The sequence below is a fragment of the Podarcis vaucheri genome (genome assembly GCF_965113315.1).
Source record: "Podarcis vaucheri genome assembly, chromosome: 2".
Taxonomy (NCBI): Eukaryota; Metazoa; Chordata; class Lepidosauria; order Squamata; family Lacertidae; genus Podarcis; species Podarcis vaucheri.
The window spans coordinates 101,821,397-101,846,018 of NC_138760.1; the positions used below are offsets into that span (position 1 = coordinate 101,821,397).

Here is a 24,622-nt window from a genome sequence, read left to right on the forward strand (position 1 = left end):
TGAGTAACAAAAAAAGAACATATATGTAGCTTCAGGCTACGTATTAAACCCCATGCCAGAGGTCTTTCCCAGTCTTGCTATCTGACATCCTTTAATTGGAGATGCCATGGATTGAACGGGGGGCTTTCTGCATGTATTACATAAGATATTGTGACATTCCCTACTCATTGTGTTCGGTATAATGCTGGAGAAAAGTCTTAACATGCCTGTAACACACATTTGCACCCATGCAAATGTCTTCCCAGTACTGGAGTCAGCTGTGGCTGACTTGGCATAAGCCCAAAATTGTGGAAGTCCCTCCACAAAAAGGTTCAACTGGCACCTTCACTATACAGTTTTGGGCAAATGCTGAATACTTTCCTCTTTACCCTGGCCTTTGACACCGGAGATGTGTTTTTCCGTTCCAACCCTGTTCTTGTTCTTGCAATTTAATTTAACAATTTTTAGTACTGAATTTTAAATTGTAACTCGCACTGGGACCTATTGGGCAGATAATAAATATGACAGTAACAATAATATCATTTATAATAATAACATGACAGTGCAAATGTTCCCTTGTTGAGGTAATGCTAACACTCTCAAAATTGCTTTCCCCCCTTTCCTGTCTTTGTCCAATACCATTTGTACTTTCTGTTTCTTAAAAGAAAATAAGGGAAAGGGAAGTATATTGTGCTACTTCATGCAATGCTACACAACCTTTTTGGAAAAACAGAGTCCCGTTACCTTGTGGGACCCAAGAATATGAGATCCTTGGCTTCGTTTACTTTCAATTCCAAGCTATTATTTTTTGAAATACTTTCAGGTTCTCCCAGAAGGACTCGGTTCATGATAGAAACCACTTTTACCTCTTCTTTATTTCCAAGAAATCATTGTGTCAAGTTTCCAATAAGCAATAGGCAGCAGTGTTGAGAAGATTAAGCTCCTATATCGCTTCATTCATAACTTCCCCAAACAGCTCATTTATCAAAGGGCCGTGTCACAAATGACATGGGCATTCACTAAAATTAAACTTGTTTGGATTAAAATATATGACTTAACATTTAACTTCACTTAAAGATATATGAGCAAGGTGCAGGGGTTTTTTAAACTGCAGGTTGTACTGAATTCTAGCAAAGAAGAACAAAATGTTTTCTTTTGTTTTGTTGCTTGGTGGTAGGACTGTTTTGTAAACAACCTGATGCCTTGGCCTTGGGGACCTTGCAGCTGCTCCATTCAGGTTCCCTGTAGACATTTTGACAAAGTGGGGATTGTTGAAGAAGGAAAGTAAACAAGAAAATAAGAGTATATTTGATCATCTCCTAACCTGTTTGAACACACACCAGTTGTTTTCAAGGGCTGATTCCCAGACATGCACTTAAAATCTGACTGGGGGCAGGGGGCAGGTTCCACCTGCTCCATGCAGACAGTTTGTTGTTTTGAACAGACTCTCAGAATTAACAAGCTGAATATTACCTACCGTGTGTATGCATCCTCAAATATGTAAATCAGAAAGTGTGATGGTATCATCTTTTCCCCAATGATATAAAACTTTGATAATACCCTGTTTCCAATCCCTTTGAGGAAGGACTATCTAATATGATTACTTTTGTTGTCCTTGCACTTGTTTTTATTTCAACATGTGCATATGTACGCTGATCCCCTTAGACTGCAAAATGTTTTTCAACTGGAGAGGCCTCATTTTACGCACATGTGGATAGCAGCAGTACTACCCTAACATGTTGTTTACACATGTCCATGTTAATAATATGTTCAAACAAACATTTCTTGTAGAGATAAGTATTTAAGAGCAGTAGAGCCTAAAATGTTTTAGCTTCACCTTTGATCATCACTTGATAACCCCTCTCTAATAAAATGCAGCAGCTGTCCTTGAGTCCATTGTCTATATGATAAAATACGTGGGCTCCATGTGTTTTCGGTTCTTTCCTTGGACATGGATTTTGGGGGAACAACTGTAAAATGGGCATTAGAGTGACACTGGGTTGGGAGGGACTGCTGGATTGTCTAATCCCAACTTTTTTTGTAAACAGTTTAGAGGCTTTATTGCAATCAAGCAGTACATAAATAGATTTTAAAAACTGCAACTGCCTGCCTTTAAAAATATGCTCGTTGAAAAGCAGCTTGCTGCAAGTCTTAAAAAAAGATGAGAAGCCTTGTTTGTGCCTCAACTACCCGCTGTTATTATTTAGATTTATTGGTCATTTTTGTTACCAAGGTTTCCAATCGGCTTATATTTAAAAACATAAACATAAATGTATTGTTGTCCTCTGTTCTCCAGTGTCTGAGCTGTATGTAATTTGTAGTCGTGGTTAGCCTATACTCTGCCAGAAAGGTGCTTTTTAAAACAATGTTAAGATGAACGAACCTTTGTTCCTCCTTGCTAGCATGTTTGGTGATGTGGTTTTGTAAACACACTGTGAACATGTAGTCATGGCTTCCTTTCATGCATACTGTTGTGTACTTACAAACAAGTACCTGCTTCGTCTTTTATGGTGTTTACTGCTGCAAACTTCGATGTGTATGTGAGCTTCCTTAAAATGGAAGAACATGGGAGCTGGGCCTTCTGCCCTCCAACTCTTCCATTCGTTTCAATAACCAAACTCTTTTCCTTGCTGCATTGTTAACATTTAGGCCAAATTAGCTGCAAGCAAACATTTCCACTCACAGATAGGAAACTATCTGAATAGGGCTGCAACATTTAGTCAATTAATCAAGTAGAGTAATGGATTTAAAAGTTATGAATTTTTGTTATAATCAGCAGATTTTACAAAAAATTACTAAAAACAAATATTTTCAAGTCAGTTGCTTAGAAAAATGTGAGTGGCAGATCCAGCACGATCTTAGAGGAAACATTACTCCTTTCCTTTCTTATAGGAGGGAATTCTAAGATGGAGAACAAAAGCAGGAGAGGGCTGTTGCGCTCATGTCCTATTTGTGGGCTTCTCATTGGTTGGGCTACTGTGGGAAACAGGATACCAGACTAGATAGGCCTTTGGCAGCAGAGCTCCCCTAATGTTCTTACCAATAGAGCCTGTAATATATGTGTCGTATAAAAGCAAAGAATGAGAATGTGTTGAATATGCCTTAAAACAATCCGCTCACACCGAAAACTGTGTGTTAAGGAGAAGGGGGCAGGCGTCCATCCAAGAAAAAAACACTTTGGCAACCCCACCTGCCGTTTAACCCATTGTGCTTTGACTATACATGATTTGGGATTAAGGCGTGATCCCCATAATGTAGCCCCTATGGAAGTTGTGAGCTTACTGTAGTGGTAAATTTACTGTTTAACAAAGAAACATATTGAAACTAGAATACATTTTGATGAAGTTTTAGGCAATGGTTCTGCTTATAACAGCAAAAAATGACTGTTAGATAAAATTACATACTGCGACAATTTCCCCCCTTCCTTCATCGGCGATGCTTCTTGTGAAAGGAACCAATCCACCAATCCATTCTTCTGATCCAGAGTTTTTTTCCTGTTACAGCATGCTGTGAATCACTTACCTGAGTGAATCTGGCTTCTGAATACGCTGGAAATGAAAAGGGGTCAGTCCCTTCCAAAACTTCATCAGCCATGAACGAAAACGCTTAATAACCACAACTAAAACTGGTAAGTCAATAATGTAAATGTAAGTAGTCTCAGTAATTTAAAACTCAGAGACGCTTAAAAATGAGCCCAAAACTTTCCCCCCTTCCACTTTTGTCATTAATAGTGTTTATTTTGTTAATCATCTCAAACATTGGTCTTCCATTAGCAGGTTGGGACCTCCTACTGGTTCCAAGCTCCTCTAAGGTGGGTTGCAACAGCAGCACAACCTCATAATAATATATGGTAAAAAAGAGAGAAATTGATTAAAAGGTGGCTCCCAGGTTGCAAAAGATTGGAAACTACTGATCTGGAACATTGTTGGTATTATAACAGTGATAGAAGAGCTGGTGTAGTGTTATTGCTAAGAATGTGAGCTGTGAATCAAGGTCCCTGTTCAGTTTAAACTACATGACCTTAGATAAGTCATCTTCCTTGAATAGCCATGTGCAAACTAAACTATGCTATAGGTTTGTAAAGATTGCAGAGAATTCAAACATCATGCTCAACCATGGTTTAACATGATGGGAACAATCTGCGGTTAGCCTTAGCCTTTCACTCCCGCTTTCTGCTGTTTGGCCCTAAGTAAGAGTTTGGAAGCTTCCACTTTGAGTTAAACACAGCTTTCCATGTCTTCTGGTTCTAAAGCTTGTTATTGTTAACTATGATTACTTTAAACTAGCCAGCTGTTGAAATCATAATTTAAAGTTGGCTTCTTTTAAATAACCATAGTTAAAGTTAACCACAGTCCATTGGTCGGTACCACATGACAAATTGTGGTTAACCAAAGGAGGAAGAGGAAGCTTTCAAACTCTTCTTTGTGAGGACAGGAGAACCCAAAGGTCTCTACAGTTTGTTTGTATTGTGTTAACCCAAGGTTTAGTGTGATATTTCAGTGCAGCCAGTATATTGGAAACTCTTTGAACACTGAAAATGTGCTAAATAGATAATGAATGTAGTAATTGTGACAAAATATAGCTGCAACTCAGTAATTTATAGATGGTTCCCAGTACATTTCATTTTATTAAACTATTTAGAATAAAAATTGTTTCATAATGAAAGTTGATAATGTTTTTTGACATGTAAAGTCAGCACAGAAAGATCTAAGGCTTACTGGGAATCGGTTGATCAGCAGTGCTGTGGATGCCTCACTTGTAATAGTAACTTAATATGAATGTATAGGAGCTTCAGTATCTTATACTTTGGGTCCCAAAATAGACAATACACACAGAATATTCATCATTTTAGTATACGTCTGTCCTATTGACAAAATGATGTCACTCATCATAGATTCATAGAATCAGGAACGCCAGCAGGCGAGGGCCAGCCCCCCCCCCGCTGAAATTTTCAAGAAGGGGGATGGGCCCCCTCAATATCTGGGGGCACACACATATGCCATGTGTGCATACCGTGTGACATGATCAAAATAAAAAAATTCCTTCCTGTAGCACCTTAAAGACCAACTAAGTTAGTTCTTGGTATAAGCTTTCGTGTGCATGCACACTTCTTCAGATACACGACATGACATGATCAAGTCACTCATACATATCCTGCTACTTCCACTCACAACTGCCTCTGTCCCCCTCAGTAGGGAGTCACCTACCACCACCATATGTCTCTTCCTTCTCTGGGGAGTGGCAGGAATTGGTCTGTAGAATTACTTTGTTGTAGTTACTTTTGCTCCATAATCTGCCTGGTGCAGATGTCATACTCCCTGATCACCTCACCATGGCTAGACTATCAGGAAAACTCCAGCAGCTCATACGTTCCTTATTTCATTTTGCAAACAGGCTGGTGATTAGTCGTGTGTGATTGGTACTGCCAGACCTCTGAATTACTAGCTTAGGTCTAAAGCAATTCCATCATTCATATTATAATTATTTTGGCCTACCTTTTTATTTATCAAATATTTCGCACTGGAAGAAATACAATTATTCTTTAGTCAGAAGAATGAAAATTGAGCTCAGTTTTTGGTTTCTAGATTAAACAGAAAAGAAAGGATTTTCAGCTAGGAGTTTGCTTAAAGTATATGGAATCCCCCCCCCCAACTTCCTTTTAAATAATAACTTTGCATTGCTGGCATGTAATCAATAGCCCTCTTTGCCTATTATAAATCCACTTTCATTCAAAAATAAAATTAACACATATTTTAAAGGGGCTGTGCTTTTATTTTCCAGGAGTCACCCTGCCATTAAACATGGATTATCATAACTTCATGTTTTACTGCTGACACAGTAAACAGTTTAATAGATCGATTTTGCTAAGTTCACATGCAAGTATGTTTATGTGGCAGTTATACATAAATCCCAAGTGTTTATACTTAAATCTTTATTTGTTAAACCATCATATTGAGAAATCAAAGTATGCAGCTTTGCAATCGAGTATATACACCCAGATTCAGTGAGAGGGATTTTTATGTATTCTCCTCAGATCTCAGAAAATATATCAGCATTGTTCATTTGTTTAGCAGCATAAAGGCGAATCTTGCTGCGCAAGAATATCTCTTAAGACTGGGGCTGGTGCTAAGGATTCCCCCCCCCCCCATTTCAATGTAGTTGCATACAAATTTTTAAACATGAAGATGGCAAAAGCTTTCCCTGTGTTTGTAAACATTCGCTTAATAACCCAAAATAATAGGAAAGCTCCACAGTTTTATCCTGCAGAACATCGGAAGAGGCCTGGGTGTTACTCTGATACAAACGTGGTATGATGAAAATCTGAATGGCGCATTTGGCTTCCCCACTCCTTGCTCCATTTTGGTGTCCTTTGGCAAATAGACAGAGTTACTTATTTTGTGTCAAAACTATTGTCTCTTTGCTTAATATTCTTATGTTTTAACTTATAAGTGACTATCTCTATAAACAGAGAATGTGTCCTAAAATGGCGCCAAAAGCAAAGATGTAGATCCTTAGTTCTGGCCCAGAATGCGAACTCTGATCCCTTTGATGCCAGTATTGGATGGCAGGCAATGGCCTGCTATAACTTTGTCCTGCACTTTGACAGCAATCCAAGTAAACTTCGTTCTGTCTTCTTTTTTCTCTTCTTCATGAAACTTTTTCAGGTGGGGGGTGGAATGCAATTTTAGCAATTTAATATATACTGCCTAATGTGTTTTATAAGCCTTGTGTGCTCAGTCCTAGCTATTTTGGTTTTCCTCCTAACACAATGAACCAAATATTGGGGGGAAATGCCGCTCTTTGCTGCCATCATAAAGAACGGCTAGATTTCATAAACAGTTATGGATGTTGGCAGGTGCCTATCATACTGTATAACATCCTGTACAGCCCATGAAGACGGTGTCAACTTACATTTTATCTCTGAAGTAGTTTCAAAGCATTTATTTGCTTTCTCTTGAGTCCTTAACCTAATTCAAGTAACATAATTGGCTGAATATTTTTCCACATAACTAATTGGCTAGTTGCCAGTGTGGAAACCATTGTCTGACTTGATGATGATCAGAAATTAACATGACATTTGCGTGGTGGTAATGGAATATATTAGTAATGTAATTCTCGACTGTAAAAAAGAGTCCATCATTTCCCCTAACCTATGATCAGCAGGATGGGCTGAAAGAATGATGAAACGTTCCCAGCAGGCAGATCCCAACACTGGCTAGCCAATCTCTGTGTCAAATTTTGTTTTAAATTCTTCAGACAAAGCTGTAATGCTTACCAATTAATTACCACAAATGTCAATTAAAAATCTACCAAATAATGCAGTAAGATTAAAATTCAATTAAAAGAATTACATTTAACAAGGGGGGATATAACATTATTTTAATGAATTCTGCTGAAGGTGACAGATTATATAGATATGTTTGTGCGCTGTAGGTGGATTAGGATTCACTGGGCAGTGTGAACTCCGTAACTTCATACATATATTAATTGTGAGAATTATTTCCACCACAGTCATGTCCTTAAGGAGTTGAGAGCCTCAAAATACCACATGCCACAAAGCTAAGGAGACCTTTTGTATTGTTCCAATACTGCTTTCTCACATGTAGAAAGGCATTTTGTATCTTTGTTTTGTTTCTCTATAGCCTTCTCCCAACAAATGTATTTACAGTATTTTTCAGTAGTTGCATCTGTGAAATTGACTTCGTCAGTTGGGGCGGCGGGAACCCTTCTCATTAACAGTTGTCCTATCTCCCATTTCACTCACCCTTCATTCATCTCCCAAAGTAACCAATTATTTTCCATTTGTTCTGCAAGGCTCCTAATGGGATTGTGCTATACCAAGGGCAGGCAAAATAAGGATTATGAGTCGTATTTCTACCAGATGACTTTTTTTTTACCAGGTTGCAAGAGAAAAAAAAAGCTTTGATGGGCTTGCCACAGTTTGCCAGTCTTGTGTTGTCTCCCATGATTTTTTTATTTAACTGAAGTAACCTTGCTAAAAACAAGCATGGATCCAGGTATATCTTCCAGGTGTCCAGGGCGCCACCTGTATACAGTGGTGCCTCGCAAGACGAAAAGAATTCGTTCTGTGATTCTCTTCTTCTAGCGGTTTTTTCGTCTTGCGAAGCAAGCCCATTGAAGGATTAGCGGATTAGCGCTATTAGCGGCTTTTAGCGGCTTTTAACGGCTTATCTGCTGATCGGATCAGCTGATTAGCATCTTAGCGGCTTAGAAAAAGGGGGGAGGGGGGAAAAACAGCAGGAACTCGCAAGACATTGTCGTCTTGCGAAGCAAGCCCATAGGAAATTCGTTTTGCGAAGCACCTCCAAAACGGAAAACTCTTTCGTCTAACGAGTTTTCCGTCTTGCGAGGCATTCGTCTTGCGGGGCACCACTGTACAAGACTGTGCAAGGCTTACAGCCCAATCCTCACAACACCAGCAAATAAGTGCTGTGGCTGGGATCCAGCAGCCACTTGGACCAGTATACCGAACGAAGTCACTGCCTTGCGTGCAAGTTATAATAAGAGGCAGCATGGAGCTGAGGCATAAGGTGACTCTGCATTGTGGAAGTGATGCAAAAACAAGTATAGATGTGATGGTTACCTGTGCACCACCTTCTAGTGGCATCGTAGTTACTGTACCTACCTCAGCACAAAGTGTTAAATATGTAATTTCAAGGTTGAAATGGTATGGGGTTGCACTGCACAGTTGGACGAACTCACCCCTGTTTCCTCGCATAGGATGCTAGAGTCCTTATGCATGCTGAACCCTGTGACATGCATATGGAACTCCTGCCCCATGACCAGTGCTTTCTCTGCCGATTTCTCTGCACACGCATCTCCTGGAGCATGTATGATACTATTTCCAACTATTCATTCAGTAAAGAAGCCTGCTTGGCTGGCAGTCCTGAGTGTACACTTCTGGATTGGAACGCTAATGCATACCCTCCCCAGGAATCACTTTATGTAAGACTATTGCTGTGCTGTTACAAAAGAGCAATATTTGCATTTGGATGTAACAGAGAGCTAATTTTAAACGGTACTTTAATGGAATGGTTTTGTAAAGCATTTTTCATGCTTTCCGCATATGGTTGTCTGCAGCAGGTAGCAGGGTGGATAGAATATTTTTAAGTGCATTGTTTGCTGAATACACTGAGGAAAAGTTTTTTGAGCTGAAAGCAAAATGTTCTCAACAGGTTCTGCAGTTTTAGATGTGCACAAGTTCTCTTTAGAGGAAAAAAAGGGGCGTTACAGGTCTGCAACAGATAACGGCTCTGATTTCTCCACAGCGCAGAGCGTTTTAAGAAGAAACAAGTCTGCTTATTTGTACATTTACCATCTCTTTATCAAATGTGGTTGGTTTTCACATTGCTATATCTGAAAAGGTGCAGAAGGAGAAGGGGGGGAGCACCTGCTTATTGCTACCAACAGGTAGTTCTACGGCACATTTCTGAATGGGGTCCTGAATGGGGTAACTGTGCCCCTGAAGGACCAGGTGCGCAGCCTGGGAGTCATTTTGGACTCACAGCTGTCCATGGAGGCACAGGTCAATTCTGTATCCAGGGCAGCTGTCTACCAACTCCACCTGGTACGCAGGCTGAGACCCTACCTGCCCGCGGACTGTCTCGCCAGAGTGGTGCATGCTCTGGTTATCTCCTGCTTGGACTACTGCAATGCGCTCTACGTGGGGCTACCTTTGAAGGTGACCCGGAAACTACAACTAATCCAGAATGCGGCAGCTAGACTGGTGACTGGGGGCGGCCGCCGAGACCACATAACACCGGTCTTGAAAGACCTACATTGGCTGCCAGTACATTTCCTAGCACAATTCAAAGTGATGGTGTTGACCTTTAAAGCCCTAAACGGCCTCGGGCCAGTATACCTGAAGGAGCGTCTCCACCCCCATCATTCTGCCCGGACGCTGAGATCCAGCGCCGAGGGCCTTCTGGCGGTTCCCTCATTGCGAGAAGCAAGGCTGCAGGGGACCAGGCAGAGGGCTTTCTTGGTGGTGGCGCCCGCCCTGTGGAACGCCCTTCTATCAGATGTCAAATCGATAAACAACTACCTGACATTCAGAAGACATCTTAAGGCAGCCCTGTTCAGGGAAGTTTTTAATGTATGATTTTAGTGTATTTTTGGTTTCTGTGGAAGCCGCCCAGAGTGGCTGGGTACAAATAATAAATTATTATTATTATTATTATTATTATTATTATTATTATTATTATTATTATTATTATTTCGCTTTTTTGTCAAGGGCTGGTAGAATTAAACTTATAGGAGTCAACTGTTCCCCTTTCTGTACCTGATTGCTGAAGACTGCTTCTGCATTCCAACAGTCAGTAAAGCAAGAGAAGGAGAGAGGGTGAACTTTTACAGAAGGCACTGAATGGCAAGGAACATGAGAACTGAAAGAAGTACCCACTTGTTAAATAGCTTATAAAGCTAGCTTCATTCTGTTTTGCTCGGGGAATTTACGTTTTTCTTCTCCATTTGAGCAGCCACGACCGTCCTCGGGAACAAAGGTGCAGCTAGGACTGGGCCTTGGGGTTGAAGTAAATGACCACCAAGATGTTGAGGGCAGTAGCAAAGAGGCGCCATCTCAGTGCATGGGCGTGCGGAAGCCCACCAGGGCTGACTCGAGCTGTTGCAGCAGCCTTTCTCTCCCCTACTCCCCAATATTCAGGGCTATTTTCCCCCAGCCAGAACTTGCCAGAACTTAGCTCCAGCACCTCTCAGTCTATATGAATTGCCCCTCAAGAGCTCCAGTCTCTGTGGAAGGCTATACCTTTTGGAAGCTAACCCTGTTTCAAAAAAAATGCCCAAAAATGAGAAAGCAATTTTCCAGGAGTCTTGAGTTTTTACCTTAACCTTGTTTTGTGGATTTGATCCTTTTGGAAAACTGCTGTTCTGAAGCACTGGCGGAGGAAGAGGAGTGTGGGGGGAGCGCACCGCCCCCGGCAGCGCGACCCTGGTGGGGTGTCATCACGGCTGCCCCCCTGCCCGCGCTGGGCGCCACGCCCCCTCAGATGGTGCGCCATGCCCCTGGGACGCATCCCAGCCCCGCCCCTACCTGCTCTCCGCCCCCCCCCGGTGCCAGAGCATGAAGCTCCGCCACTGTTCTGAAGGCAAGCTGGTTTCAGAGGGTTATACTTTCTGTCAGTCCCAGATAACATGTCCTAGTATTGCTAATTTTGTCCATTTATTCTGAACCCTGGCTCACAGCCAAATTACTGGGAACCAACAGCCTTAACCCATAGTGTTGTTGCTTAACAGGGTGGTAGAGTGGGGTTTTAGAAAGATATTTTCCAAATTAAGAAAAGCAGAACTCAATTTCTGGCTATTTTATACAGGCTACTTTTGGGCTTTCAGTACTCAGAACTGCCCTTTTAATCCAAGTTATATGCTCTCAGAAGTAGGTCTTGAAGAGCTTTGTAACCAGGAAAGCATGGGTCATAAATGTGTAATGTTCATACAGGGCCACATTCATTGAATCAATGCATAGGTTTCCACTGCTACCCTCCATTAATACTCCCTTCCTACAAAGCCCCTAAGAATTACTTAAAATCTCAATGCATGAGGAAATAGTTAGCTGTGGACTATTTGCCAGCAAAATCTCCTTTGTGAATTCTGACTCTAATGTCCTGGATGTTCTTTGCACAGGAACATTAAATGGTCTTCAAACAGTTGAGAGGGTTTTTAAACTGTCCAGCAGTCATAGGCACTTGCCATATAGCATTCAAGTATAAATGTCTCATCAGTGCTACTTCTGAAGCCAGATATTCTACAAATTTGCGATCTGATGTTTCATAAGCTGAGAATATGGGCCCATGCTTTGAATTAGAAGGTGATAACCTTTTCCACAAGATTTCAACATACCCTTGCCTTTTTGGCATCCATTCCAGATTCGCAAAGTCAATCCTCTTTTAAAAGGGGCACTTAGATCATTAGTGCATCACAGCAACAGAGACAGCTGCAGAGGCCTGGTGATATTTGACTCAACTGGGGGTGGGGTGGGGGTGCTGGAACCAGGTGGATCTTGCTTGTGGATTTTGGTGAGTATTTTTTTTTAATGCAGAGTTTGTTGTACTTCTTTGCAGATTTTATTCGATTTTGGCAGCAGCCCTCGTTGTATGTCTTATGGGTGTGATCTAACATTGCACCAGTGGATGCAATGGAATTCTCCTTCCTCCCCTCTCCACTGCAGTCCCCCATGTCCCTGAATGTGTTTTAGAGGATTCCCCAAGCCTCCAGAGCAACTTGTGGGGGTACAGTGTGGGGCTGTAAGGGGTATGGGTGGCAGGAGAATTCACATTTGACCAACAGAAATCCACCTCAATTGAACATCACCTTATAATTCCACTTTTAGGTTTTCAAACTGATTCCTTATTTTATTTGTTGGATTTCTTCAGACACTTGACATTGTTCAGTGAGTTAAAGATATTTTCTTTCTTTAGAGTTTTGTCTTTAAATGTAACATTTCCCAGTTTTGCATGTTAGACAGAACTGACCCCCCCCTAGTATATTGTGTTGTCGTTGTTTGTTCTTACGGTTTTTTTTAAAAAAATATTTCTTTTAAATTATGTCACTGAAGTATACAAGAGCTGACATGTGCAAATATGTAGTTAGACAACTGCAAAAGTATATTATTTGCTGATCGACCATAATGGTTCCACAGAAGCCATTATACTCAATCATATCATGTCAATCTGTGGTAGTTATTATGATGGTAATGCAAATATGCATTCTTTTTTTCTTTTCTTTTCTTATAAAAGGGGAAAGAAGCCATTATTGTACATATGCAATAGCTGCTGATAATCATCAGTATTGTTGTCTTCCTTGCAGTAATAAAAGAACTTAGACTATGCTATAGTAAAGACTGCAATACCATTAGTTACTGCTGCCACCGTTACTACTAATGTGTAATCTGAAAAAGTGAAAACCAAGTTAGAGTTCTCTGTGGAGTTAATCTTATTGCTGATTTGGTGGGCAGCTGTTTAGTCTGAGCAGCAAATTTCCTACAAACTGAGTTATATCCCTTCTGAGCTAGATCCTTTCACAGACTGAAGGTAGGAAGGTCTGAGCTTCCATCCTGGCTAGGTTGGGAAGATGTTGGATCTGAACATTTTTGCAAACTGCAAGTTAATCTGGGCTTTATTTTAGCCCACGTGAATTATTATTTTTTTATAATAATTTTTATTGTTTTACAACACAAATATACAATTTTGTCCAATTTTAACAAACAAATTCTCTCTTTTTGGACTTCCTTCAGCTTCTCTGACAATCATCCATCTGTACCTCTTAGTTACGCATTCCTTCTCCTTTAGTATTGTCTTTAGTCTTCCCTCCCACATCTATTGTTCTTGACAATACCTCTTAAATTTCACAATGCTTCTTTAAATCCCACTAACGTTGTTTGCACATCACATATATTTTTCAGATATTCTACAAATTTCCCCCAGTCTTCGATGAACTTTTGGTCTTTAAGATATCTGATTTTCCCGGTTAGCTTGTCCAATTCTGCATAGTCCGTCAGTTTCGATCTCCAATCTTCTATCGTCGGTATTTCCTCTTGTTTCCATTTCTGGGCCAGTAGAATCCTTGCAGCTGTAACAGCATATTGAAAGAGTTTGCAGTCTTTTCTTCTTATCTCTTTTCCTGTAATCCCTAAAAGAAAAGCTTCTGGTTTCTTTACAAATGTATACTTTAACATCTTTTTCAACTCGTTATATATCATCTCCCAGAAACTTTTAACTTTCTTACAATCCCACCACATATGATAAAACGTTCCTTCTTTTTCTTTACATTTCCAACACTTATTAGACGTCTTAAACATTTTTGCCAATTTTACTGGTGTTATATAACATCTATAGAACATTTTCATCACATTTTCCTTTAACGCCGTACATGCTGTGAATTTTAAGTTTTCTTTCCATAATAATTTAAAAGAAAATAAGTGAAGTCTTTTGATTGAGATTCAAGTATTTTAATAAGCAATTTGCTATAATTAAGTAAGGATGAAATGGACCAAAATGGACAGAATGATATAGAGATTTGTTGTCCATTGTGAGATAAAGTTTTTTTTTTTTTTTAAAAAGTCTTTAGTACTAGAAATCAGACAAGAGCACTATACAGAAAGTTTCACATAGACCAGAAATCTAAGTTGGAATCTACAAATATCTAAAAAATGCTGTGAAAATGCTTTTTTTAAAAAAACGTTTTGAAAAATATTTTGAAAATGCCATAGCTCACCATTGCCATTTAGTTTCACATTTTATGGTTTTTACTCAGGGATCATAGATTTTGTTTTTGTCTGTGGTTTAATTAAATAAAACAAAATTGAAAAGTAAATTGAGTTTAGTTCCCATTGACATTAACAGGATATCACGTAGCTTTGACTTAATTCTCACATTGATTTAAATAGGATCTAAATAGGACTAGCGTACTGTGGACCCAGTCCTTTTATTTGGGTACTAAGAACAATGGGGCTCTCTCACTTCCTTCCCCCTGCGCTCCTTGGACACTTAAAAGGCCGCTCCTGAAAAACAGGGGAACCTCTGGAATAGTATTCACAGTAGCATGAGGGACTGCATCTGTGGGGATGGGAATTGGCAGAAATCTCCCCTAATCAGAAGTGCATTCCACTCAAGCAAATTTTCCATTGGATCAATAATTAAAGTACTATCTTGACACAAAGGAGATTGGAATATTTTATTATAATCATCAATGTTTTTATTTTGAAACATTGTGAATTTAAAGTTTGTTCCTCAAAGATACAAAATGACCAGAAATCTGCAAAACAGTTGGCTTCCTTTTTTCTTTTCTTTTTTGGTCTCTCTCATCCTGAGTTTTAGATTCGTGGCTATATGTTTGTGGTGGAAACTGAATCTTACATTTGTGGAAGGAACTTGGACAGGGAAAGTCAACTCTTTGTCTTCCTTCTCTTATTAGAATCTGAATGACTTTCAGTGCTGCAATTAAGGTCTTTTTTGAGGTAGCTGTTTAAATATTTATTAGCATTGGAGTATTGGGTTTTCTAAATAACTCTTAAGGCATTTGCATGCACACACACAAAACTGTTGACAATTCTGTAGTGGAATAGACTAATTCATTTTTATTTATTTTTTTGGGACTCAGTCAAGTGTGATTGGCTTAGTTACTGAGGAATTTATTTTAGGGAAAAGTCAGTGTCAACTGAAAAATGGTTCCATTCTGAAAAGACAAAAATTCCCTTACTTGTGAAAATGTGTCTTGGCAGCCAATTTGACTTCTGATACAAGATTTAACACTTCTCTTGAAACATGAATATTTGCCATGGCAACAGCAACATTGTGCACCACATGTTGAAGATTTGTTTTCTGTGCTCCCCGGTTAGCTTTGGCAGCATGGACGTTTGGTAACTGCCCCTTGCACAGTTCCTTAATCGACCTCTGCTCAAGAGTTGATGCCTTGTCCTGCAGAAGTCAGTTTTTAGATTGCAGAAGAATGCAGTGCATTTTTAAAAATGGATGCATTACCAATATCTGTGGCTAGTAGGCTACTTTGTGCCTGTTACGTTTGAACAACTTCAGCAGAGGGCCTGGTTTACATGCTTGCCCTCTAAATGTTGATGGTAGAAGACCTCAACCTCCAGGCTGAGAGGTAATGTGCCTCTGACTAACTGTGTTGAAGAACAATGGCGGAAGAGAGCTATTACACACATGTCCTGCTTGAAGCATCTGGTCGGCCACTATAAGAAATAGGATGCTGGATTGAAAAGCCATCGGTAGGGTACTTATTCTATTACAGTGGTACCTCAGGTTACATACACTTCAGGTTATATACGCTTCAGGTTACAGACTCTACTAACTCAGAAATAGTGCTTCAGGTTAAGAACTTTGCTTCAGGATGAGAACAGAAATTGTGCTCCGACGGCGCGGCAGCAGCAGGAGGCCCCATTAGCTAAAGTGGTGCTTCAGGTTAAGAACAGTTTCAGGTTAAGTATGGACCTCCGGAACGAATTAAGTACTTAACCCGAGGTACCACTGTATTTATATTCCCCAAAACATTGATAATCAAAAGCTCAGAATGCAACCTTTTCAGAAGTTGGAATTGTGTTGCAGGTTTTCTCTTTTGGAGACCTTTTATGCCAAGTCTTCATTCTTATTTTCAAGCTCCAAAGGAATTCGAAGAGATATTTGGGGTGAGGAGCTGAAAGGAACAGGGCTGTGCTGTCTGGGGCTGATGGGAGTCGTAGTTCAAAACATCTGGAAGGCAGCAAATTAGCAAAGAATGATCTAAGCTCTTTCTGATCTTATCTAAACCATATGATGAATAGTTTCAGTTCACTCCCAGCAGTGCATCTACCTAGATTAGACCAAATCTGCATATGATAGTCCTCACTTTACAGAAAAGTGACCTACAATCCACCTGCTCCTAATCTGTAATATTGTGTGTGTGTGTGTGTGAGAGAGAGAGAAATTGTGACACAGTGGTCACAATAGAACACTCAGGTAATTTAAAGTTATAATAGTAACCAGTGATAGTAGAATTTGGTTACTGTTATAATTGGTATATAATTTTTATACAAATACTTTATATTTTGGCTGTGGAATTTTCCAGGTTTTCAGTTTTAAACAGAGTGTGGACTTCTCAAAAGTGGCATTCTTGTTTCCATTTTGCAGTAACATTAAGCAGTTCAATGCTGGATTTTATCCTGTCGAAGTACTATCTATTTAAATTCATTTTAACCTATCTATGTATTAAATTGAATATCCTATTGAGATTTCAGTTATGCATGAATATGGTACACTTGTTTGTTACTAAGGTGACTAATGTGTCAAGGTTATGTTGATGCTGTACCATTAAAAATGAAATAATAATACAAAAAAGATGTTGACAAGCTGGAACGTGGGCAGAGGAAGGCATACCAAGATGTTCAGGGATCTGGAAACTAAGCCTTATGAAGAGCACTTGAAGGAGCTGGGTATGTTTAGCCTGGAAAAGAGGAGACCGAGAGGAGATAAGATAGCCATCTTCAAATAACTGAGGAGCTGTTGCATGGAAGAAGGAGCATGCTTGTTTTCTCTTTCTCTGGAGGGTAGGACTCGAACCAATGGCTTCAAGTTGCAAGAAAGGAAATTCTGACTAAACATTCAGAAAAAACTTCTTGGCAGTAAGAGCTGTTCAGCCGTGGAGCAGACTCCCACGAGAAGTGGTGAAATCTCCTTTCTTGGAGGTTTTAAAACAGAGGTTGGATGGCCATCTGTCATGGGTGCTTTAGCTGAGATTCCTGCAGACCAAGGGGTTGGACTAGATGACCCTTGGATTCTTTGAAAAAGAAATAATTTAATGATGGCTAAAATCATTGCATCTTATAGAATAAAGTTTGGACAGCATCCTTCATTTCATATGTAGTTCTGTGAAGTTACCTGTTTCATAGTTTAAATCTAATGTTGCTTTTTGCATTACACTGCAAATGTATCACTGGGAGGCTATTTTAAGATATATTTATTAAGGGAGTAGGTACAGTTAGACAAGTCATTGCGGCCCATGTTTTCTTCTTTGGCTTTTCCTTTTATGCTGTTTCAGTTGATTATTGAATGCAAGTTTCTAACTTTTACTGGGGTTTATTAGACCCATATTTTTTATTGAGGCCAATAGTACAGAAAGTGATTTTAATAATTGTAAATATGAACATATCAATGGCTTGTGAGCTGATCTGTATATCAGGAAAAAAAATAGCCTTCTTGCACCACTTTAGAAGGCTGATAGAAGATCACTTCTGTAAACGTTCTTCTTGTTTAAACTCAGCTCCTTGTACATAGAAAACTTGATTCCATTAAGCTAAGTCAGGAAGAGGATTATTGTGAGTGGGGAGGAGGCTGGAAGACGTTTTATTAAGTTCTTATCCCCACATTTTTAAAAAAGTAAGTTCACATATTTCATGTCATTCTGGACACTTGGCCCGTTTTTGCAAATCCGCTTCATTGAACAACCAAGCCATGGTAATTTGTGCTGTTATAACATCTGCATTGGCTACTGTCACACATGTGGACATGCTTTTGAAGCAGTCCTGTATTTAAGCTCTCACTCATCTGTTAGCAATGGACAACAAGAAATTCCATGCAGGTGAGGTCATGCAAGAGAGGAAGCAGGCTGGTGGAAGATGGACCAAACTCTCCGCTTGGTTTCTGTGCTTCTGTTTCTCCCTTTGGCGCCAATGAGAATTTCTGCCCGCCCGCTCCCACCTCATAGCTGTTTGGATGTGTGCATGATTATCCTGATCATGGCTGCAAATGCTCCAGTTCCCACATGCTGTGTGCCCAGTAACTATTGGGGAAATCCTTTCTATAATTGATTCAAGAGAACACACTGGATGTAGTTGCACACTAAACAGTAAGCATAACATGTGGTTTGGCCCTCCATCAATAGGCAGGACAGAACGTTTAAATAAATAAGCAAGTAAAATGAAAGCTCTTTTTTAATTTGAGATGTAGTCATTAGTCTAAAAATGTAATTCAAGATTTAACATTTGAGTGATGTGCTGATCTCGTTACATTTCTGCCCTTGAAAATACAGTGGCTGTCAATGATAATGGCTGATATTAAACTACATTTTGAACTCCCTTCAATTTTTTATCCAGACACCATCTCTATTATGGTAAAATATGGTAGACTTCATCATAAGCTTTATGGAAATCAGGATACGTTATGTCCACAGCATTCCTGTGATGCACCAATCTTGTAATACTATCAAAGAAGATAAGAGATCTGTCAGTTATAAGAAACCCATGCTTTAGTACCATTGGGTGCAACTCATCAGGCCTGGATGTTTGAATTCATTTAAAGTAGCTAGGTGTTCTCTTACCACCTCTTTTCATATCATGGGCTGCAGCTACCTCCTTGCATAATTTATTCTGTTATCACCAGGTTGGGCATCACTTTCCTTTTGGATGAAGACCTAGGCAAAGTACGTGTTGAGCAATTCCACCTTTTCTCTGTCACCCAATAGCATTTCTCCTTGCTTTCTCTTTCTCTTGCTGTGAACTTATCCAAAGAAACCTTCTAAAATTAATTTTAACTTCTCTTGAAAGCCTGAGCTCATTCTGTGCTTTGGTCTGCCTGTCCTTCTCCCTGCAACTGTTGGTTACTTGTGTATACTCCTCCTTTGTAATTTCCCCTTTCCTTCATTTCTTATACATGACTATCTTAAATCGCAGATTGTCTGTAAGCTTATGCAGACACTGGTTTCTTTAGGCACTTCCTATAGTCTTGGCTTCCCCCAAAGAATCCTGGATACTGCCATTTGTTAGTGGTGCTGAGAGTTGTTAGGCCCTATTTCCTTCCCAAAACTAAAATTGTGTGGGCAGAGGCTTGTATTATATCATTCATTTTATATACTGTGGGAGATTGAATTGCCATAGGGATGGATGAGATTTGGATTCCAAACTTACGGGAAGAATAAGGAATCTGGAATATACAATTTTTAATAAAGACTGGGGGAAATTATTGAATATTTGAAAATATATTGTAAGCAACGTAAAGCATTAGCAGAGTTAATGTAAAACGAGCAGTAAAGATAACTTAAGGAAATTTTAGAGAAAATAAATAAATAAATAAGGAATTAATCTGGATATGCAGCAATAAATATAAAATGAAATGAACCACAGATTGGGGGGGAGTCGATTTGAAGTTATTTTCAGTTTTGTTAACTTGTATGATTTATTGTAAAATGGGAAAATAATAAATAAACTTATTAATAAAAGTAAAAAAGAGAGATGGATTCCAGAGCATTTATATACTACAACTTCTGTGTAAGTGATGAAGTGGTGAATTCAGGCTCACATTTTTTTGTGAATAACCAAATCCAAAATGCTTCGCATATTCTTCAATTTGCTTTTAGTCTGTAATGGACATCTTTTTATTTACCTCAAATGATATGTTCTCTTTGATCATTACTTTAAAATACAGCTAATATGAAATAAGGGTGGGTTTTTTCTTCGTTTTTTGGTTTGCAGCACAAGGTACTGCTTAGTGTCACATCCCAATCTCATCCCCAGACAAGTGGTTTGTCCAAAGTTACAACACCTCCCACGACGAGAAAAAAGGAGCCCAAAAGCAACGAAGCACACAATTACATGATGAAAAACAATAAAATGTACCTTCTAACACATACCTCCAGTGATTGTATGACTTTATTATAAAAATTAAATGTAATTGCATTTCCAGGCCCTGCATGAAAAACACCTTACAGAGAAAAGTCTTTGTTTAACTTCAGATTTCCAAAAGGAGCAGCTCACTTGCTGCATAGCTGCCATATCTTAAATGGGATTTGAGAAGTTTCAGTCAGAATAATTGAAAGCCATGGCTCTGAAACATATGAAATAAGTTATTGGAGATGTTTTGAACTTGTACCTAACAAAGAATACTGGGCAAAGCATGGTTGTGGACACATGAAAAGAGAGGCAATGCAGAAGGAGATACCTTTAGGCAGGGGGCGCAGCTGTGGATCTTATTATGTGCGCTGTGACAGGAAGCAGGTGCTTCAATGCCCCACACTTATTCTTGGTGTCCAGGTGGGATTTTTTTTTAAAAAAAAAGCTGCCTCCCCATCTTCAGTGGTGAGATGTGAAAGTTACCTATGAATCAGAACCTATTCATTTCATTAGTGATGAGGGTGGGAAGAGAAGAAGGGTGAGTTCTCCTTTTGACATGATAAAACAGTGTGGCAAGCAGCTAAGGCCCTTGTGATTCCTGTCGTCCATGCATCTCTTAAAGCCTGAAGCTTATTTGAATGAAGAGATAAGCTTGTAAGAGCAGTGGGCTGAAAATGTCCATCACCACATTTGTTGGCAGGGCCGGATTTAGGTTTGATGAGGCCCTAAGCTACTGATGGTAATGGGACCCTTTATATGTCCAGCTGTCCTTTGGCAACAACAAATTGTTTTTGATTTTTGTGTTGAATATGGTAATTTATGGACCTAATAGGTATCTAAAACCATTTGCACATGTTGCCATGTAACCAGTCCACGCAGAATGTAGGAACCCTACATATAGAAATGAGCAAACCAGTGATATTTTTAGGGAGCAGGCTAGCAGGCAGGGCCCATTACTTACATCACGGGAGCCTATTCAACACAAAACACTGTTGCTGTATGTAGGTTTTATTTTATTTGTTTTTTATATTATATTTTGAAGATGTGCATCCAGCCCCCCCCCCCTTTAATGTTTTTGGGGGCACCCAAGAGAGTGGGGCCCTAATCTATAGCTTGTTTAGTTTATACGTAAATCTGGCACTGTTCTTCAGATCATTCATTTGTGAAAGTAGGGACCGTTTTTGGAGGCTTTTGTGTGGTGTGGGCTTAGTATAATAGATATGAGATGGCATAGAGGAGTGTCAAACTCTCTTAAAAAAAACAACGGTTGAAAGCTTTGTCAGTGCTTCTAGTGGTGGCAAACAGACAAAATGTGTGAGTTTAGCCACTGATCTGTTCCCCGAAAGGAACACTTCTCATAATCTCTGTTGCCTTTTGAAGTGGTGGCTTTCAGTCTTTCTTTTCTTTCTTTTTTAAGAGGAAGAAAAAAGACTTGATTCTTTCCTCTGCCACCTCATACTGTAACTGCTGTGGTAAGTCTCCTTTCTTAACAACATTTTAAAGAAATAGATGCTCCCCACTGACTAGCAAAAACGTTCCAGGCCAGCTTTCCCTCTGCCACTGAAAACACCAGAAAATGCTGAAGTGAAAACTGCAGCCCAGAACTAACTAACTAGCCATCAACACAGTATCTTAAATAGATTGGAAATGAGTATATTGATACTTCAAAATGAGAAGGGAAGATGCACAGGCCTAGAAGAGATTCTGATGCCCAGAAGAAGGAAACTACTAAATATGTATGGTGTGAAAATATAGACATGAAGTTTTGAGGGAAAGAATTTGTATATGACTCACGTGGGAGGTGGGGAAAAGGCAGTTTCTGTATATAACTGTGGAAAGGGAGAAGAATGACAGGATTGCTCTAATATACTAGTATCCAGGAGTCGTCGTTAAATAAAATAATATGCTTATTTGAATGGGGTATTACTCTGTAGCAGGAAAGATTGTGGATAGCACCCTGCCATTCTTTCATGCTAAAGATCTGTATTTCATTCCCAAATTAAGAGACTAAGTATTACCACAATACTTTGCTTCCCCTTGTGTTCGTTTTCAATCCGCATTTTCTGTTACCAAGCTGGATCACTTAATCTCACACTTATCCTTAACTTGCTTTTTATCCTTATCCTTTGCAATTGATATGTTCCTCTTCAATTGACCTCTCCACAAGATCTCCTCAACTGCCTTCTTTCCTGAAGCATACAGCTTTGGATATGATCCATAGTGAATTGCTTACTCTGCAACCAAATGCAGAATTAAACAGATTTATTCTCCTTCATATGAGAAACTCAGGATTTTAAAAAAGAAAAATGCACCTTGGTTATTCAGACGTCTAAAATGTGTGGGGCTACATAGTAAAAAAAATTTAAATAGTTATTGTTTTTCACCTTCAAAGATGTAACTAGTAATAATTTGTTGGAGTTCAATAGGAATTCATTTTTTCATTTAGTTTATATAAATATTTACAGGTGCTTTTTGACCCCACGTGGGCCTCCGAAGCAACCCAGAGAACACAATAAGAGCAATTAAAAATAAAATAACCAATTAAAATTTAATCAAATTATTGTTACGTGAATTAGATATACAAGGCCAGAAACAAAAGCGAAAAGAGAATATTTTCATTTTAATAGTGCTTCTCAATCTCTCTTACTTTAGTGTGCCTTCTAAGGAATGGGAGCTAGGTGCAACTAAATTACAGCACAATATTATGCATGACTACTCAGAAGTAATGAATTTAATTAGGCTTCCCCTTACGTATGTGGATATAGGATTGCGCACTTACCTGGGAGTTAGCGTCATTCAAAACTAATAGCTTATAAGTAAACATACACAACAGGGGTGGGAAACCCCTTTGGCTCTGCGGGGTCAGATCCTTTTCTGGTCCCACTGTGAGGCAAACCTTGACAGGTGAGTTGCCTCATCCACTTGTCAAAATACCTTGTGTGGGGTTCTGAAGCACCACATTGCCTGCCCTGTGCTTGCTGATTCCTTCCTGCTTGCAGCCAGTTCCTACAAAAGGCATCTTTATTTCTCCCCTCTCCATCAGCTCACAGGGAGGTGAGAAAGAAGTAAGCTACCAAGGTAGAGTTGCAGCCTATCCTCCTGCCCATCAACTGATGTCACAAGTGACAGGTGAGCATGGTTGGGGAAAATGGCATCTCAGGCCAAATTTGATCCATGGCAGGCCCAGGGTCCCCACCCCTGATGTATAGGATTTTATTCTTAGTCCATAGTGTTTTTGTGCATGACTGTATATACATATATGATCACATACATGAGTTTCAAATTGGTGGCAAGCTTTTTTTAAAGACGTAGTGGATAAATTTTATGGCAGATAGGTCATAAGTAGACAGTGAATTGCAGGTGTGTAGCAACATAGCTGCCTTTTCCCATTAATATATAAGTATTGCCAATGTTATTCAGTAGTTCCCAGCCATTCTAAGGCTGATTTTTGTTCTTCTGTTGTCTGGTAGAGTCCAGGAAAGGAGTAAAATTGGATTAGCATTGATAATGCATTAAACCAGCCTATTAATATCGACAAGCTGTCAGGGTTGTTATAATGCTATTGTAGTAACCTGAGTAAACTGGTAACATTTTTATACAGCAACATAGTAATCTCAAAATTATCAGGCCACAAAGGTGATCTTCGTTTTGATCCTTCCTTCTTCACCCAATTTCCTTCGTAATCTTACCACACCTATGGATTTGCTCCCATCCCACCATTTATTTATTTATTTAACCTTACTGACATTCCTCTCCACCCCACCCACACAAATCCCAGCACTTTCAGAATGTTTAATAGCAGTACTTAGCATTTATATGCTGCTTTCAAAGTGCTTCACATATATTACCTCAGTGATTTTATAAAGCAGGTGTTACTCCTATATTGTATATAGAGGACGTAGGCCAAGAGATGATAGCTTATTGGAGACTATTTAAGCTGCAATTCTGTATGCATTTTGGTGTGAGTGAGTCTTTTTTAATTCAGCGGAGCTTACTTCTGAGTAGATGTGCATAGGCAGGCTGGCATAATGAATTCATATACGAGGCAAGATTTGAACTGACGGCTTCCGAGCTATCAGGTTATACTCTTAGCCATGTGGTAGGGGACAGTGGGGTCGGGTGGTGGCGATCCCGCTGGTAAATTTGCACTGCACTGACCTTGCCACTGCCTGGACCCTTTCGTCCCAGTATGCAGCAGCAACACAGGCAACTGTGGAGGCCTGGTGAATGCCAACACTCCCACCTGTTATTTGTAACTATCCACACCACTCAAAACAGACAAAAATTACTGGGCCCAAATTCTTCAGCTCAGTCCTGGTCAAAATAGATTTCTGTTTCTTTTGAGAATACTTCTCAAAGTTCCCCTTCCAACTCTACAATTCTATGATTCAATGGAAATTCCTGAGATCAACAGCTGACCTTTTCTGTGTTCTTCTCCTTGATTCTTTATCATCTGTTTGTCAGACTGATGACCACTGAATTAAGAGTTGTCTTGGGCAGGATGCTATG

General features: G+C 39.5%; 1 protein-coding gene and 1 long non-coding RNA gene across 14 annotated transcripts in view; one reads left to right on the plus strand and one right to left on the minus strand.

Moving 5' to 3' along the window:
- Window positions 1-24,622, plus strand: part of FOXP1 (forkhead box P1) — a 543,747-nt gene that overhangs the window by 77,035 nt on the left and 442,090 nt on the right. For 11 of the 13 annotated variants that reach the window (XR_014216021.1, XM_082209686.1, XM_082209680.1 and 8 more), the window contains one exon: window positions 3,483-3,607. The gene's annotated coding sequence lies outside the window, so the exon portion shown is untranslated. Of the gene's footprint in view, window positions 1-3,482; window positions 3,608-23,156; window positions 23,243-24,622 lie in introns of all 13 variants that reach the window. The other 2 variants (XM_082209682.1, XM_082209679.1) reach the window with 1 other exon arrangement.
- Window positions 1-24,622, minus strand: part of LOC309525538 — a 180,897-nt gene that overhangs the window by 7,390 nt on the left and 148,885 nt on the right. The window lies entirely within an intron of this gene.